At 42.7% G+C, this 15,902-nt stretch overlaps 1 protein-coding gene across 1 annotated transcript in view; it reads right to left on the bottom strand.

Annotated features, from left to right (window-relative positions):
- The window catches only part of PUM1 (pumilio RNA binding family member 1), a gene marked incomplete at its 5' end in the record, with an annotated part of 132,180 nt that overhangs the window by 97,722 nt on the left and 18,556 nt on the right, over positions 1-15,902 (bottom strand).

The raw sequence follows: 15,902 nt of genomic DNA, 5'->3' as shown, positions 1-15,902 counted from the left end.
AGAAATTGAAATTTATAAAACTCAAAGTAAGAGTAAAATTCAGTTAGTTACATGAGCACAAAGAGACAGACAAGGCTTATAATATTGTGGTGTTTTAAAAAGGCCCTGAAACAGGAGCTATGATCATTTTACATGGTGTTTACATTATTTAGATGAGCACAATAAATAGACTCCTAAACTGTATATAATAAAAATAAAGGAGGGTAGGGAGGATGAAGACAGGATGTTAGCTGAGAACCCTACAAATGTTATATGAAATGATAAACCTTTAGGCCAGCATTAACATTGACAAAGCATGTAAATCAAATGCACAAAGCTCTGTATCTAGCTCTTTCTGTGGAATCTAATTATACATTTAAATAGAGCTAGACATTTCTTGGAAATCCAAAAATCTACAAATACAGTTTCAACCAGAAATATTAAAAATTCTATTTATATGTCCCAAAGAAACTAAGTAGGAGGAGTAAGAAAAAAAGCATGCGCTGTGTATATTTATGTAGCCATCACAACAATCTCACAGTGATTATTCCCATTTTAGAGATTAGGAAACTGATCCTCCGAGAAATGCCTTCTCCAACCATTGTTAGGTAGGGAAGAGCACAGGAGGAATCTAAGGCTCAGAGCACTTAAATGGCACTGCCAGGATCTTAATCCAAGTCTTCCAATTTAAAGTTCAAGGCCCTTTCTGTACCACCAAGCTGCCCCCTGGCAGTCAAAGGAAGTTTCCACCTCCAATATTCTATTATTTTACTAGATAAAACTGCTGTCAGTTTCTGCTGTGGGCTTCGATGAATGCGCTCTCTTGGTCTTGCCTTTGCTTTTCACTATCTCTTCCCCTACCTTCAAAACTTGCTCATCCTGTCCTTGTAGCATTTTCCATTCCTTTCTACACTATCTTCCTGCCACCATTCTCTTTCACCATTTATTTACACTCTCTTGGATATGTGCACTCTCTCTCCCTGCCTCCCCTGGCCCTCTCTCTCTGGTGTCTTCTCTCCCTCTCTTTTTCTCTCTACTCACCCTCCCCACCTCCCTCTTTCAGGGTATCTCCCGCTGCCTCATTTATACAAGAACCACACTCTTTCCCTATCCCTGTATACCACCCTCCTGCCCTACCTCTTACAGTCCATTGTTGAGAAAGGAGGCTCAATTTCTAAGAGTTTTGCTAGTGCAGAAACTCCATTTTAAACCATTCACCCACGTTGACTACATGAGATAAACCAAGTCATTCTCTCACAAAAGTTTTTAACTATATGGGAACTTATTTATCCATACTGGGAGCTGTATTTTGTACAGTCACTGGCACAGGGCAGACTCTCCAGACAAAATTCTTCCTAGGAAACAAAACTAATACTCAGAAAAAGATGCTCAAGAATCAAGAGAAATCAAAAAATGAAGGCACTGTAAGAAATATTTGTAAGAAATATTTTAGAAGTGAGAAGTTATTTTCCATGATAAAGGAGAAAAGCTGGCTGTCAATTATAATCAGAGTAAATGCTCCCATCAAGGTAGAATAAGCCTTTCAAGTTCCTTCTACACTTCCCTTTTCTCTAGCAATCTATTTGAGTGGCAGGTTAATGTTTTGTTTTGTTTTTTTGAGACTCCTGCTCTGTTGCCCAGGCTGGAGTGCAGTGGCGTGATCTTTTAAAAAAAAAAAAAAAAGGTTTTTAATCAAATAGATAAACCTGGAACTACATTACCACATTTTGGAAAATGAAAAATTAAAAGCATCACTTTACAAATCTTTTGGCATGTGCCTGTAGTCCCAGCTACTTGTGAGGCTAAAGCAGGAGGACTGCTTGAGCCTCGGAGATGGAGGCTGCAATGAGCCAAGATAACGCCACTACACTCCACCTGGGCCACAGAGGGAGACCCTGTTTCAAAAATAAAATAAAGTGGGCCAGGCGTGGTGACTCACACCTCTCAGCACTTTGGGAGGCTAAGGCGGGCAGATCACCTGAGGTCAGGAGTTCAAGACCAGCCCGGCCAACATGGTGAAACTCCGTCTCTACTAAAAATACAAAAATTAGCTGGGCGTGATGGCGCATGCCTGTAGTCTCAGCCACTCGGGAGGCTGAGGCAAGAGAATCGCTTGAACCCTGTCTCTAAAAAAAATACAAAAAAAGAAAAAAAAACGTTATTTTCCTTGACCACAGTGTAGGCTGGCAGAAATAAAAGGTGGAAATCTAAATACAGGGCTAGGAAGAGAATTAGGAGACCATATTGGTTATCGAGCCATGAAATAAAGGAAGTTTAGAAGACGACCTTACTGATTTTTTGTCTGTTTGTTTGTTTGAGATGGAGTCTGGCTCTGTTGCCCAGGCTGGAGTACAGTGGTGCGATCTCACCTCACCGCAACCTCCACCTTCCAGGCTCAAGTGATCCTCCCAGCTCAGCCTCCTGAGCAGCTGCGACTATAGGTATGTGCCACCACGTCCAGCTAATTTTCATTTTTGAAGAAGACGAGGTTTCACCATGTTGCCCAGGCAGGTCTCGAAGCCCTAAGCCCAAGTGATCCATCCAGCATGGCCTCCTAAAGTGCTGGGCTTACAGGTGTTAGCCACCACACCCAGCCCATTTTATTTTTTTGAGACAGGGTCTGGCTCTGGTACCTAGGCTGGAATGCAGTGGCGCAATCACAGCTCACTACGGCCTCAAACTCCCACCTCAACCTCTCGAGTAGCCAGGACTAGAGACACACATCACCACACCCAGCTAATTTTTTTTAATTTTTTTGTAGAGACAAGGTTTCACTATGTTGTCTAGGCTGGTTTTGAATTCCTGACCTCAAGCAATCCTCCCACGCCTTCTAAAGTGCTGGGATTACAGGTATTAGCCACCGCACCCAGCCATGGAAAATAAATTCAAACAGACTTGGGCACAAAGGAATTCTGAATTGTAAGAAGTTAATGATCCAAATAGAAATTCAATTATTTGAATAATTACAATTTATCCATTTTTCAAGCAGGTATTATTGAACATTCAATCTTAAGCAGAATAAAGCAAACATTATGTTAAACCATGCATTCTGGAATAAAATCACTAAAAACAACACAGGTTTTGCTAGCATTCTGGTTCAGTTCTTGTACTTGCTTTGCTGGCATTCTTGTCCTGAACTGCTGTGTGTCTTTACAATGAATGTCCCTTTACTGGAGCCGATTTGACTAGTTGTCCGTTGCCTGATTAGAGAAACCAAACTCAGTTACAACAGAGTATCACTGAGTTAGGGAGTCCATTAAATCACACTGAAAATTTCCATATTAAAACAAATGTACAGGCTCACACCTGCAATCACAGAACTTTGGGAGGCTGAGGTGGACAGATCACCCGAGGTCAGCAGTTCAAGACCAGCATGGTCAACATGGTGAAACCCCGTCTCTACCAAAAATACAAAAATTACCCGGGTGTGGTGGCTAACTGACGTATAAGCAAAAGGTAGCAGTCAACATAGAGAAAGAAATGTGCTGAAAGAAGCAGAGACAAGGGACTACAGTGCCCTTAAAAAAACAGAAAGCCTCCAAGTATTCAGGAAGCCCAAGTATATATTTCTTGCTCTGAGGTTCAGAGAGTCCTTAGTGTTCTTTCATTAAATCCCCTGAATTTTTGTTAACTAGAGTAGATTTCCATACTTTAATAATAAAACTGCCTTTGCTAGATTATTTCCTCATAAAGACAGGCTATTCATCTCCACACCTACTTTTGTTCTCAAGGATTTTTTGCATACAGAAACCTAGATCATGATGGTTCCATTTCACTAAAAGAGATCAGAGCAATATAATCAGAATAGTTGATGCCAGGAACCATTATGGAAAGGAGATACCAGTGAGAAAATGGCAGGCAAAGAGGAGAAACTTGAGCAATGAGAAAAGGAAAGAGAATATAAGAATTAATCTAATTTGAATTTAATCATCAAAGGGAAAAAAACCTAGTAAATCTGTTCTACAGCATCTTCTGCACACGATATATCTGTATTAATAACAACTATTACTAAGACTTACTTTGTGTCTGGTCCTGATCCCATAAATACTTTATACACTTTATCATCTCTTTTAATAGTCATAACTACACAGGAGGCTGAGGTAAGTGGGTCCCTTGAGCCTGCGACCAGCCTGGGCAACATGAGAAAATCCTGTCTCTATTAAAAATACGAAAATCAGCCAGGCATGATGGCACATGCCTGTAATCCCAGCTACTTGGGAGGCTGAGGCACAAGAATCACTTGAGCCCGAGAGGCAGAGGTTACAGTGAGCCAAGACTGCACCACTGCACTCCAACCTGGGTGACAAAACAAGTCTATCTCAAAAGAAAAAAAAAAAGTCATAACTACCCCAAAAACACAGATACTATTATTCCCATTTTGGAAGCAAAGCAAGAAGTTGCTGGGGCGCAATGGCTCACACCTATAATCTCAGCACTTTCGGGGGCCGAAGCGGGTGGATCACCTGAGGTCAGGAGGTCGAGAGCAGCCTGACCAACATGGAGAAACCCCGTCTCTACTAAAAATACAAAATTAGCCGGCCATGGTGGCGTGCACCTGTAATCCCAGCTACTCAGGAGGCTGAGGCAGGAGAATTGCTTGAACCTGGGAGGCAGAGGTAGCAGTGAACCGAGATAGCACTATTGCACTCCTGCCTGGCCAACAAGAGTGAAACTCTACCTCAAATAAAAAAAAAGGAAAGAATAGCAAGAAGTTATTACAGCCCTTAAACAAAATATAGATAAATCATTCTTTCCTAATTACTGGAGGGGAAAAAACCCAAAAACCTCTTTAGGTATAAATGGCTGCAAAACCTATTGCATGATATTATGAATGAATGTTCATATCATTTATTAACTGTCAATAACAATAACACTAAACACCAGGCACTGCGCTGCAAAACAGACATCATTCCATTTTATATATGAGGAAACCAAGGTTTACAGAAATTACTTGTCCAAAATCATGTAACTGATAAAGATCCGAAATAGAATTCAAACTCAAGTTTTTTGTTTTTTGTTTTTTTTTAGTCTCACTCTGTTGCCCAGGCTGAAGTGCAGCGGCACTATCTCGGCTCACTGCAATCTCTGCCTCCCGAGTTCAAGCAATTCTCCTACCTCAGCCTCCCCAGTAGCTGGGACTACGGGTGCGTGCCACTGCACCTGGCTAATTTTTTGTATTTTTAGTAGAGACAGGGTTTCACCATGTTGGCCAGGCTGGTCTCGAACTCCGACCTCGTGATCCGCCTGCCTCGGCCTCCCAAAGTGCTGGGATTACAGGTGTGAGCCACCATGCCCGGCCCAAATTCAGCTCTTTATGCTTTTTACCACTTGTTCCTATTGTCATCAAAGGCAAGAGCAGACCGGACAGGGTGGCTCACACCTCTACATAGCCAGTACTTCCGAGGCCGAGGCAGGAGGATCACTTGAGGCGAGGCCAGGAGACCAGGAGTTCAAGATCAGCCTGGGCAGCAAAGCAAGACTCTCATCTCTACAAAAAATATGTTCAGGCAAACATCCTGCTCCCCAGTCAGGGAACATGGCTAAAAGTGGGATTGAACGGCAGGGGAGGCAGGGATTCGGAGCACTCTGAGGCCTCAAGCTCTCCAATGGGGAGCCGCTTAGTGTTCTGTTTTAAGAATGCTATGAAGTTCCTGGCTATACATGAGGACACGTTTAGGTCTTTGGAGCCACACTCAGAGTACACGAAGGGTAGGTAAAACCACACAAGGCAAAAAACTTACATCAAGACCAGGCCTAAAATACATTAATGTGGGTGGTTCAGCACAAGGGCAGTTGTATGATGGCTATAATGAAGAAGAGTATGACTGTCCCATTTTAGATGAAGATAAGAGTAATTGATGAGTCAGATAACCATATGAGAGAAGGTAAAGATACTGCTGACTACCACGGTTGTGGTTTCTTCCCTGAACACTGGCTTCACATAGTTTTTTGTGCTGAGAACAGATACCAACCAGTGTATTGTACACAAGACTTAAACAAGGGGTTAAGGTCAGAAGAAACTAAAAGACAATATTCAGTGTGAGATTTTTCACTCTTTATGAAGCCACAATATCCTACAAGGAAAAACCAGGCATCGACTATTCAGCAATAAACCAGAAGAGCTAGAAAATAATATAGATCAGATCTTGAAATAAATTGAGCAGCGGATCAAAGATCGTAACACTTGGATTATAAGACTAGCCACTTCACAATCACTCCTGTTGATATTTCTCTGCTGACATGACAGAAACTGTCCAAGTATCGGTGACACTTCATTAAAATTATTTTCCAAGACTAGCAGGTGGACAGTGAAAAGGTTTAAGTCTGGGTATCTACTTCCCCATGAGAAAGCTAAAGATCTAAAATATAATGAATTTAGGCTGGGTGCAATGGCTCATGCCTCCAAGCACTTGGGAGGCCAAGGCGGGTGGATCACTTGAGGTCAGGAGTTTGAGACCAGCCTGGCCAACATGGTGAAACCCTGCCTCTACTAAAAATACAAAAAATTAGCTGGGCGCGGTGGCGGGCACCTGTATTCCCAGCTACTCAGCAGGCTGAGGCAGGAGAACTGCTTGAACCAGGGAAGTGGCCAAGATTGCACCACTGCACTCCAGCCCGGGCGACAAAGCACGATTCAGTCTCAAAAAAAAAAGAAGGAATATAAGATTATTCAGGATTTAAAATAAAAACTGGCATCATTTAGGGCCGGGTGTGGTGGCTCACGCCTGTAATCCCAGCACTTTGGGAGGCCGAGGTGGGCAGATCACGAGGTCAGGAGATCATCTGGCTAACACACTCAGGAGATCAGCAGACCATCCTGGCTAACACAGTGAAACCCCGTCTCTACTAAAAAATACAAAAAAATTAGCCAGGCCTGGTGGCAGGGGCCTGTAGTCCCAGCTACTCGGGAGGCTGAGGCAGGAGAATGGCGTGAACTCGGGAGGCGGAAGTTGCAGTGAACTGAGATTGCGCCACTGCACTCCAGCCTCGGCAATAGAGTGAGACTCCATCTCAAAAAAAAAAAACAAAAAAACAAAAAAAAACCTGGTATCATTTAATACTTCAACTGCTAAAGAATAAATAAATATGGCCAAATGGGTGGATATCTTTTATTACAGAAGAAAATGCAGATGATCTTTAAAGCTAAAGGTTAAAAAAAAAAAAAAAAAGAGAGAGAGAAATATGTTCAGAGGAGAACTATCAGCTACCAAGCATGCCCACAGTGTTAGTCTCCATGAACTGAGGGGGTAGAAATTATTTAAACAAGGGGGAAAAACTTTAACCAGCGATGACTTCTCTAGTTGATTTGCTCTCCCTTTGCGATGGACTAGGCATTGCAGAAATGTAGACTACTGTTCAAAGACCATGGTAGACACTACTTTCTACACTCTTCTTAACATCCGAAGTAACACCCGCCAAGTACCAAACCGCACCTTATTAACAGTGCTATGGTGATTTGTCTTATCTCCCTAAAAATAATCCCTTGAGCATCTAGCACAGTATCAAAAACATGACAGGCATTACATATAAATATTTGTAATGTGAGAAACTGCCCTTAGTCATACAAGCGGTAAAACAGCAGAAATAGTACTGCTAGAGCTAGGTTCTTTAAGATGATTCTTACCCTTTAAAACACGCACACAAATACACACAACTTTACCTTGCTTTATTTGACTTTTCTGGACATCTGACAATATGTAATATGGGTTTGATTAATATTCATGCCCTTTGATCTGGTAATTCCACTTCTAGGAATTTAACCTAAGCAAATCATGAGAAATATGGGCACAGATTTGTTAACAAACATCTTTAACCTGGTACTGTAACAGGAAAAGAGGGAAACAGTCTAAATATAGCAGTAATTATTAAAGCATATACTTAGATAATTTATATAGCCATTTAAAATGTTTTAAAATTTTATATATATATATATATATATATATTTTTTTTTTTTTTTTTTTCCTTTTCTCTTTTTGAGACAATGCCTCATTCTGTCACCCAGGCTGGAATGCAGTGGCACAAATACAGCTCATGGCAGCCCCGACCTGCCAGGTTCAAGCGGTCCTCCCACCTCAGCTGCCTGAGTAGCTGGAACTACACGTATATGTCACCATGCCTGGCTGACTTTTTAATTTTTTTATAGCAATGAGGTCTCCCTGTTACCCAGGCTAACAAAAAAAAATTTTTTTTTTTTTTGAGGCGGAGTCTTACTCTGTCACCCAGGCTGGAGTGCAGTGGCACGATCTCGGCTCACTGCAAGCTCCCTCCGCCTCTCAGGTTCATGCCATTCTCCTGCCTCAGCCTCCCGAGTAGCTGGGACTACAGGCGCCTGCTACCACACTCAGCTAATTTTTTTGTATTTTTAGTAGAGACAGGGTTTCACTGTGTTAGCCTGGATGGTCTCAATCTCCTGACCTTGTGATCCACCTGCCTCAGCCTTCCAAAGTCCTGGGATAACAGGCATGAGCCACTGCACCCAGCCTACCCAGGCTAAAACTTCTTAAACACAGAAAAATGTATGTATGTGTAAGGATTCTATAACGTAGGCTATAGATGGGTGTATATAAAAAGATGTTAGGCTGGAGCCAGTGGCTCACGCCTGTAATCTCAACACTTTCGGAGGCTGGGGCAGGCTAATCACCTGAGGTCAGGAGTTCAAGACCAGCCCAGCTGACACTGTAAAACCCCATCTCTACTAAAAATACAAAAAATTAGCCAGGCACGGTGGCACACTTGTAATCCCAGCTACCTAGGAGGCTGTGGCAGGAGAATCGCTTGAACCCAGGAGGCACAGGCTGCAGTGAGCCAGAGAGCTGAGATGCTGCCACTGTGCTCCAGCCTGGGAGACAGAGCAAGACTCTATCTCACAAGAAATTAAAAAAAAAACTCATGCCGGGCCCAGTGGCTCACACCTATAATCCCTGGGCGACAAGAGCAAAACTCCATCTCAAAAATAATAATAATAATAAATATTAACAACCAAATACATGAACTGTGTCTTATCACTGAGAATTCTGATTCAGTAGGTCTGGACTTAAGCCCAAGAATCTCTTTTTTTAAAAAAATAGAGACAAGGATCTCACTATGCTGCCACAGCTCTTCGAGAACTCCTAGGCTCACACGATCCTCCCACTTTGGCTTCCCAAAGTGCTAGGATTACAGGCATGAGCCACCATGCCCCGCCAAGAATCTCTTTATTGAAACAGCTTCCTAGCACCGGATGGTAAGGGAAAAAGTAAATATTAAACTCCAATACAGGAAGCTAAAAGCTTCAATGAGATGTGTACGACATACAATAGTGGCATCAAAGGCAGGCACCCAACCTTGGAGAAAAGTGGGAGTAAAGGAGTACATTTATTAGAGATGAAGATACATTAGTTGAAGCTTGAAAGATGAGGAAAAAGCCAGGTGAATGAAGAAGGTAGGGGATTCCAAGTAGAGAAAACTACATAAATAAAAATAACACTAGTATGCTGAGAAACTGCACAAACTATAAAAACAGGATGGGTATTCACAAAACTACAAATACTTTAGTATAGCCGAAATGGAGCACCAGTAAGGACTGGAGAGGCAAGCTGGACCAAAACACAAAAGACAGCTGGGCATGCAAAGGCATGTGCCTGTAGTGCCAGCTATACAAGGGGGAAGGGACTGCTTGAGGCCAGGATTTCAAGTCCAGCCTGGGCAACAAAGTGAACACCCTCATCTCTAAAACTAATAATAAATTTAAAATAAAAATATATGATATCTTCAAAAAAAAAAAAACATGAAAGGTCTCCTATGCTATGAGGAGGAGCTTAGAAGTTATCCCAATAGCAACAGGAAAGAAAACGCACACACACACGAGTGCGTGAGCAAAAGGGTGAGACATAAGCAGATCGTATCTTCAAAAACATCAATTTGGCAGCGGCACAGACAATGGCTACAAAGAAGAAAAGGGGAGATGCAGGAAAGCCAGTGAGAAGACTACTGAACATCTCCAGGCAAGAAACATGAGCCTATCAAACAAAGCAACATAGGTATAATCTCGGAACTACTGTGGGCAGAAACAGGAGGCAGAAATCTAGGAAAGCTCCTAGCATGCCACAAATGGATATATCAACCACAGAAACAGAACACAGTACAGGAATTGAAGGAAATAATTAAATTCAATTTTGAATAGCATCATGCCATTCACTGAGCACTTAGGAAAACTAAACTCTTAGGCTTTTTTAATTTTTTTAACAGATATGGGGGTCTTGCTATGTTGCCCCAGCTGTTCTCCAACTCCTAGACTCAAGTGATCCTCCCACCTTGGCCTCCCAAAGTGCTAGGATTACAGGCACGAGCCATCACGGCCAGCCAAAAAGTAAATTTTTTTTTAAAGAAAAGCTATCCTCTGGGGGGTGGGGGGTGCGGGGAAAGGATATTATACTTTGATATAGCTTGGATGTTTGTCCCCTCCAAATCTCATCTGAAATGTGACTTCTAAGGTTGGAGGTGAACCTAGTGTGTAGTGTCTGGGTCATGGGGGCCGATCCCTCATGAAGTACTTGATATCCTCCCCATGGTAATGAGTGAGTTCTTACTCTATTAATTCACACAAGAGCTGGCTGTTTAAAAGTGCCTGGAACCTCTTCTCTCTCCAGCTCCCTCTCTTGACCATGTGACATACGTGCTCCCACTGTGCCTTCTGCCATGAGTAAAAGCGTCCTGAGGCCTCACCAACAGCAGATGCTGTACCTTACTTCCTGTACAGTCTGCAAAACTGAGACAAATAAACCTCTTTTTGTTATAAATTGCCCAGTCTCCTATATTCCTTTATAGCAACACAAAATGGACTAACATATTTTAAAAAAAATGAGAAGGATAAAAATGTGCATACAGTACTGAGTGGTTCAAATCATGTAAAAATATTAAAACACTTCCAGGACAAAGCGTATGATTACTTGTTATTAATTCTAGATACAGAAAGGAAACATTTATACTAAAATAAAATTATCTCTAGGCCAGGCCCGGTGGCTCACACCTGTAATCCCAGGACTTTGGGAGGCCGAGGCAGGTGGATCATCTAACGTCAGGAGTTCGAGACCAGCCTGGTCAACATGGTTGGAACCCTGTCTCTACTAAAACTATAAAAATTAGTCAAGCATGGTGGTGCATCCCTGTAATCCCAGCTACTCAGGAGGCTGAGGCATGAGAATAGCTTGAATCCAGGAGGCAGAGGTTGCAGTGAGCTGAGATTGCGCCACTGCACTTCAACCTGGGCGACAGAGACTCTGTATCAAAAAATAAATAAATAAATAAATAAATAAATGAAATGAAATAAAATCACCTCTAGATCTCATTGAATACACTCAACCTATTTCAGCAACCTATATTCAACATATCTACTAACCTTTTTAAAAATTAAGAGAGAGATAATTAATGTAAAGGACAGCACTTCATCGGGGATAAAAGCTAAATAATTTCGATTTCCAAGGTCTTTTCTAACATCAAAACTCCACTGGAAATGTGTCAACCATCTGCTTTCACTCAAAATGGCAGACCAAGCTCTTAACAGATGGTATAAGGTTTATCTGTTTTTCTTTTTTAACTGTTTGAAATTCAGAAAATACAAAATGGACAAGAGCAAAGCATACTACCTGTAATTTCTCCATGCATACAAATATAAATATTTTGCAGTACTTTCTTCCAGTCCTTAATCCATGTACATCACTTTTAAGGGCTACACTGAGCTTAAAGACCATTTTCTTAAAAGACAGGGTCTCGCTCTGTTGCCCAGGCTGGAGTGCAGTAGCACGACGTCGGCTCACTGCACCCTCCACCTCCAAGAGTCAAGCCGTTACAGGCATGCACCAGCTAATTTTTCTTTTTTTTCCTCAGTAGTGACAGGGTTTCTCCATGTTGGCTAGGCTGGTCTCAAATTCCTGACCTCAGGTGATCCACTCGCCTCATGTGCTGGGATTACAGGCATGAGCCACACAATTATCTTTATAATTCCCTCCTCCCTTTATGAAACTAAGTTTCTCCAAAGGAAGAACATATTAATTTCATTGTTTTGCATTTTACAAGGCTTCTGACCCTTAAAAGTGGTATCTCCCTAATTTGGGACAACTGGGTGGGGGAAGCAATTTGACTCAATAAACTCTAACAAATTAAAGAACATTTCCTTTTTTTTGAGACGGAGTTTCACTCTTGTTGCTCAGGCTGGAGGGCAATGGCACGATCTCAGCTCACCACAACATCCGCCTCTAGGGTTCAAGTGATTCTCCTGCCTCAGCCACCTGAGTACCTGGGATTACAGGCACCCCCCATCATGCCCAGCTAATTTTTTTTTTTTAGTATTTTTGTAGAGATGGGGTTTCACCATGTTGGCCAGGCTGGTCTTGAACTCCTGACCTCAGGTGATCCACCTGCCTCAGCCTCCCAAATTGCTGGGATTACAGAGAACATTTCTTAATAATTAACACCCAATTTGGTGATTTTTAAATACATATAATAACCAAGGCTAGATTAATGAACTGTCCCCTTGTTAAAATTCTTAGGGAACTTGCTTTAATAAAGAAAAATTGTCACCAGCAGATCAATCAACTGTATATTCATTGCATCTAAAGAGTTTACAGAGCTCACTGAAAACACCTGTTCTCTACAGTTTAAGCACTCCTCTTCCCGGGGTTGTAAACAAGTTTATTTACAGTGTTAGCCCGCAAATACTTCCTTCATAGAGAAAAGAAAGTAGTCATTAGCCCCAGTAAAATGTGTGGCTTGGAAAAATTCCAAATCCATAGTGTAAGTTGTAGATAAACTAATCCTCCCATCCCCCATTTCTAATGAGCACTGGCCCCAGTGAAGAAATTTGTTATTTTTGTACCTATACATTACAAATTTATGCACTCTCAAATCTGAGAAATGAAAGCATGTCTACAGAAAAAAACTTGAACACAAATATTGATAGCAGCATTATCCGTAATAGCCAAAAAAGAAGAAAAAAAGGCCCATCAACTGATAAATGGATAAATTAAATGTGGCAGATCTATACAATGAAATATTATACAAAAATAAAAAGAAGGCCGGGCGCAGTGGCTCACACCTGTAATCCCAGCACTTTGGGAGGCTGAGGCGGGAGGATCACGAGGTCAGGAGATTGAGACCATCCTGGCTAACACGGTGAAACCCCGTCTCTACTAAAAATACAAAAAATTAGCCGGACGAGGTGGCAGGCGCCTATAGTCCCAGCTATTCGGGAGGCTGAGGCAGGAGAATGGCGTGAACCCCAGGGGGCGGAGCCTGCAGTGGGCCAAGATCGTGCCACTGCACTCCAGCCTGGGCGACAGCGAGACTCCGTCTAAAAAAATAAAAAATAAAAAAAAATGATGTACTGATAAATGCTACATACAACATAGATGAACCCTTAAAACATTATGCTAAGTAAAAGAAGGCAGTCACAAAACACGCTTCATTTATGTCCAGAATAGGCAAATAAAGAGACAGAAGGGGACTGGTGGTTGCCTAAGACTGGGGAGTGATGGCTACTGGGTAAGGGATTTTTGGGGTAATGCAAATATTCTAAAATTAATGATTATGATACCTGCACAACTATGAATACACTAAAAACTAAAAACTACTGAATTATACATTTTTTTTTTTAAGATGGAGTCTTGCTCTTGTCCCCCGGGCTGGAGTACAACTGCATGATGTCGGCTCACTGCAAGCTCCGCCTTAGCCTCCAGCCCAGCTAATTTTTATTGTTTGTTTTTTTTTGTTTGAGACAGAGTATAGCTGTGTCACCCAGGCTGGAGTGCAATGGCACGATCTCGGATCAATGCAACCTCCGCTTCCCGGATTCAAGCAATTCTCTTGCCTCAGCCTCCTGAGTACCTGGGATTAAAGGCATGCGCCACCACGCCTGGCTAATTTTTGTATTTTTAGTAGAGACGCGGTTTCACATGTTGGTCTCGATCTCCTGACCTCGTGATCCACCCGCCTCGGCCTCCCAAAGTGCTGGGATTACAAGCGTGAGCCACCGTGCCCGGTCTTTTTTTTTTTTTTTTTTTTTAAAGTAGAGATGGGGTTTCACCATGTTGGCCAGGCTGTTCTCGAACTCCTGACCTCAGGTGATCCACCAGCCTCGGCCTCCCAAAGTGCTGGGATTACAGGAGTGAGCCACCGTGCCCAGCTGGAATTATACACTTTAAATGGATAAACTACATATCTGTAAAGCTGCTTTTTTTTTTTTTTTTTTTGAGACGAAGTCGTCACCTAGGCTGGAGTGCAGTGGTGTGATCTCAGTTCACTGTAACCTCCGCCCCAACAGGGTTCAGGCGATTCTCCTGCCTCAGCCTCTTCAGTAGCTGTGATTACAAGTGCCCACCCCCACACCCGGCTAAATTTTTTTTGTATTTTCAGTAGAGACAGGGTTTCACCATGTTGGCCAGGCAGATCTCAAACTCCTGACCTCAGATGATAAACCCACCTCAGCCTCCCAAAGTGCTGGGAATTACAGGCTTGAGCCACCGCACCAGCCAAAGCTGCTATTTTAAAAAATCTTTAACAGGCCAGGCATGATGGCTCACACCTGTAATACCAGCACTTTGGGAGGTCAAGGCAGGAGGACTGCTGGAGGCCAGAAGTTCAAGACAAGCCTGGGCAACATGAGACCCCATTTGTACAAGATGATAATAATAATTAATGAATAAAAATAAATTTAAAAATATTTAGGGCCCCCAATTTCCACAAACCTAGAAGAGAACAGTTTTCCTGATGAGACTCATAAAAATATTAAGAAAGGTACTTGGACCATAAAAGAGCACTTACTAATGGCAACAGACAAATCCACATCTACTAAATCTAGTAAAACCATTAATAAGCTATCAACAAAAATCAATAGTTCAGGCTGAGCCCAGTGGCTCACACCTGTAATCCTGGCACTTTGGGAGGCTGAAGCAGGTGCATCACCTGAGGCCAGGAGTTCAAGACCAGCCTGGTCAACATGGCGAAACCCAGTCTCTACTAAAAATACAAAAATTAGCTGGACGTGGTGGTGCACGCTTATAATCCCGGCTACTTGGGAGCCTGAAGCAGGAGAATCGCTTGAACCCAGGAGGTGGAGATTGCAGTGAGCCAAGATTGTGCCACTACACTCCAGCCTGGGCGACAGCGTAAGACTCTGTCTCAAAATAATTTAGAAAAAAAAAAAAAGGGCCAGAGGCGGTGGCTCACGCCTGTAATCCCAGCACTTTGGGAGGCCGAGGTGGGCAGATCACCTGAGGTCGGGAGGTCGAAACCAGCCTCACCAAGAAGGAGAAATCCCATCTCTACTAAAAATACAAAATTAGCTGGGTGTGGTGGCGCACGCCTATAATCACAGCTATTGGGGAGGCTAAGGCAGGAGAATTGCTTGAACCTGGGAGGCGGAGGTTGTGGTGAGCCGAAATCGTGCCACTGCACTCCAGCCTGGGCAACAAGAGTGAAACTCTGTCTCAAAACGAAATTTAAAAAATCAACAGTTTTCAAAAAGTATTACACAAAAAACATGAAGAGCATTCCCCTGGAGAAGTCTAATAACTGCAGGGGTTTTTTTGTTTTGTTTTTTGGGGTTTTTTTAATTTTTATTTTTATTTTTTGAGACAGAGCCTTGCTCTGTCACTCAGGCTGGAGTGCAGTGGCGCGATCTTGGCTGACTGTGTAACTTCCGCCTCCCGGGTTCAAGCGATTCTCCTGCCTCAGCCTCCTAAGTAGCTGGGATTACAGGCGCCTGCCACCACACGTGGCATGTTGGTCAGTCTGGTCTCGAACTCCTAACCTCGTGATCCACCCACCTCCACCTCCCAAAGTGCTGGGATTACAGGCATGAGCCACCACGCACGGCCCAATTGCAAGTATCAACACATTTACACCATTCAGGGCCAAGTTCTTTAACCAAATTCCCAAGTATTAAACTT

The sequence above is a fragment of the Pongo abelii genome, chromosome 1 (genome assembly GCF_028885655.2).
Source record: "Pongo abelii isolate AG06213 chromosome 1, NHGRI_mPonAbe1-v2.0_pri, whole genome shotgun sequence".
NCBI lineage: Eukaryota > Metazoa > Chordata > Mammalia > Primates > Hominidae > Pongo > Pongo abelii.
This window is presented reverse-complemented; position numbering and strand designations above follow the sequence as displayed.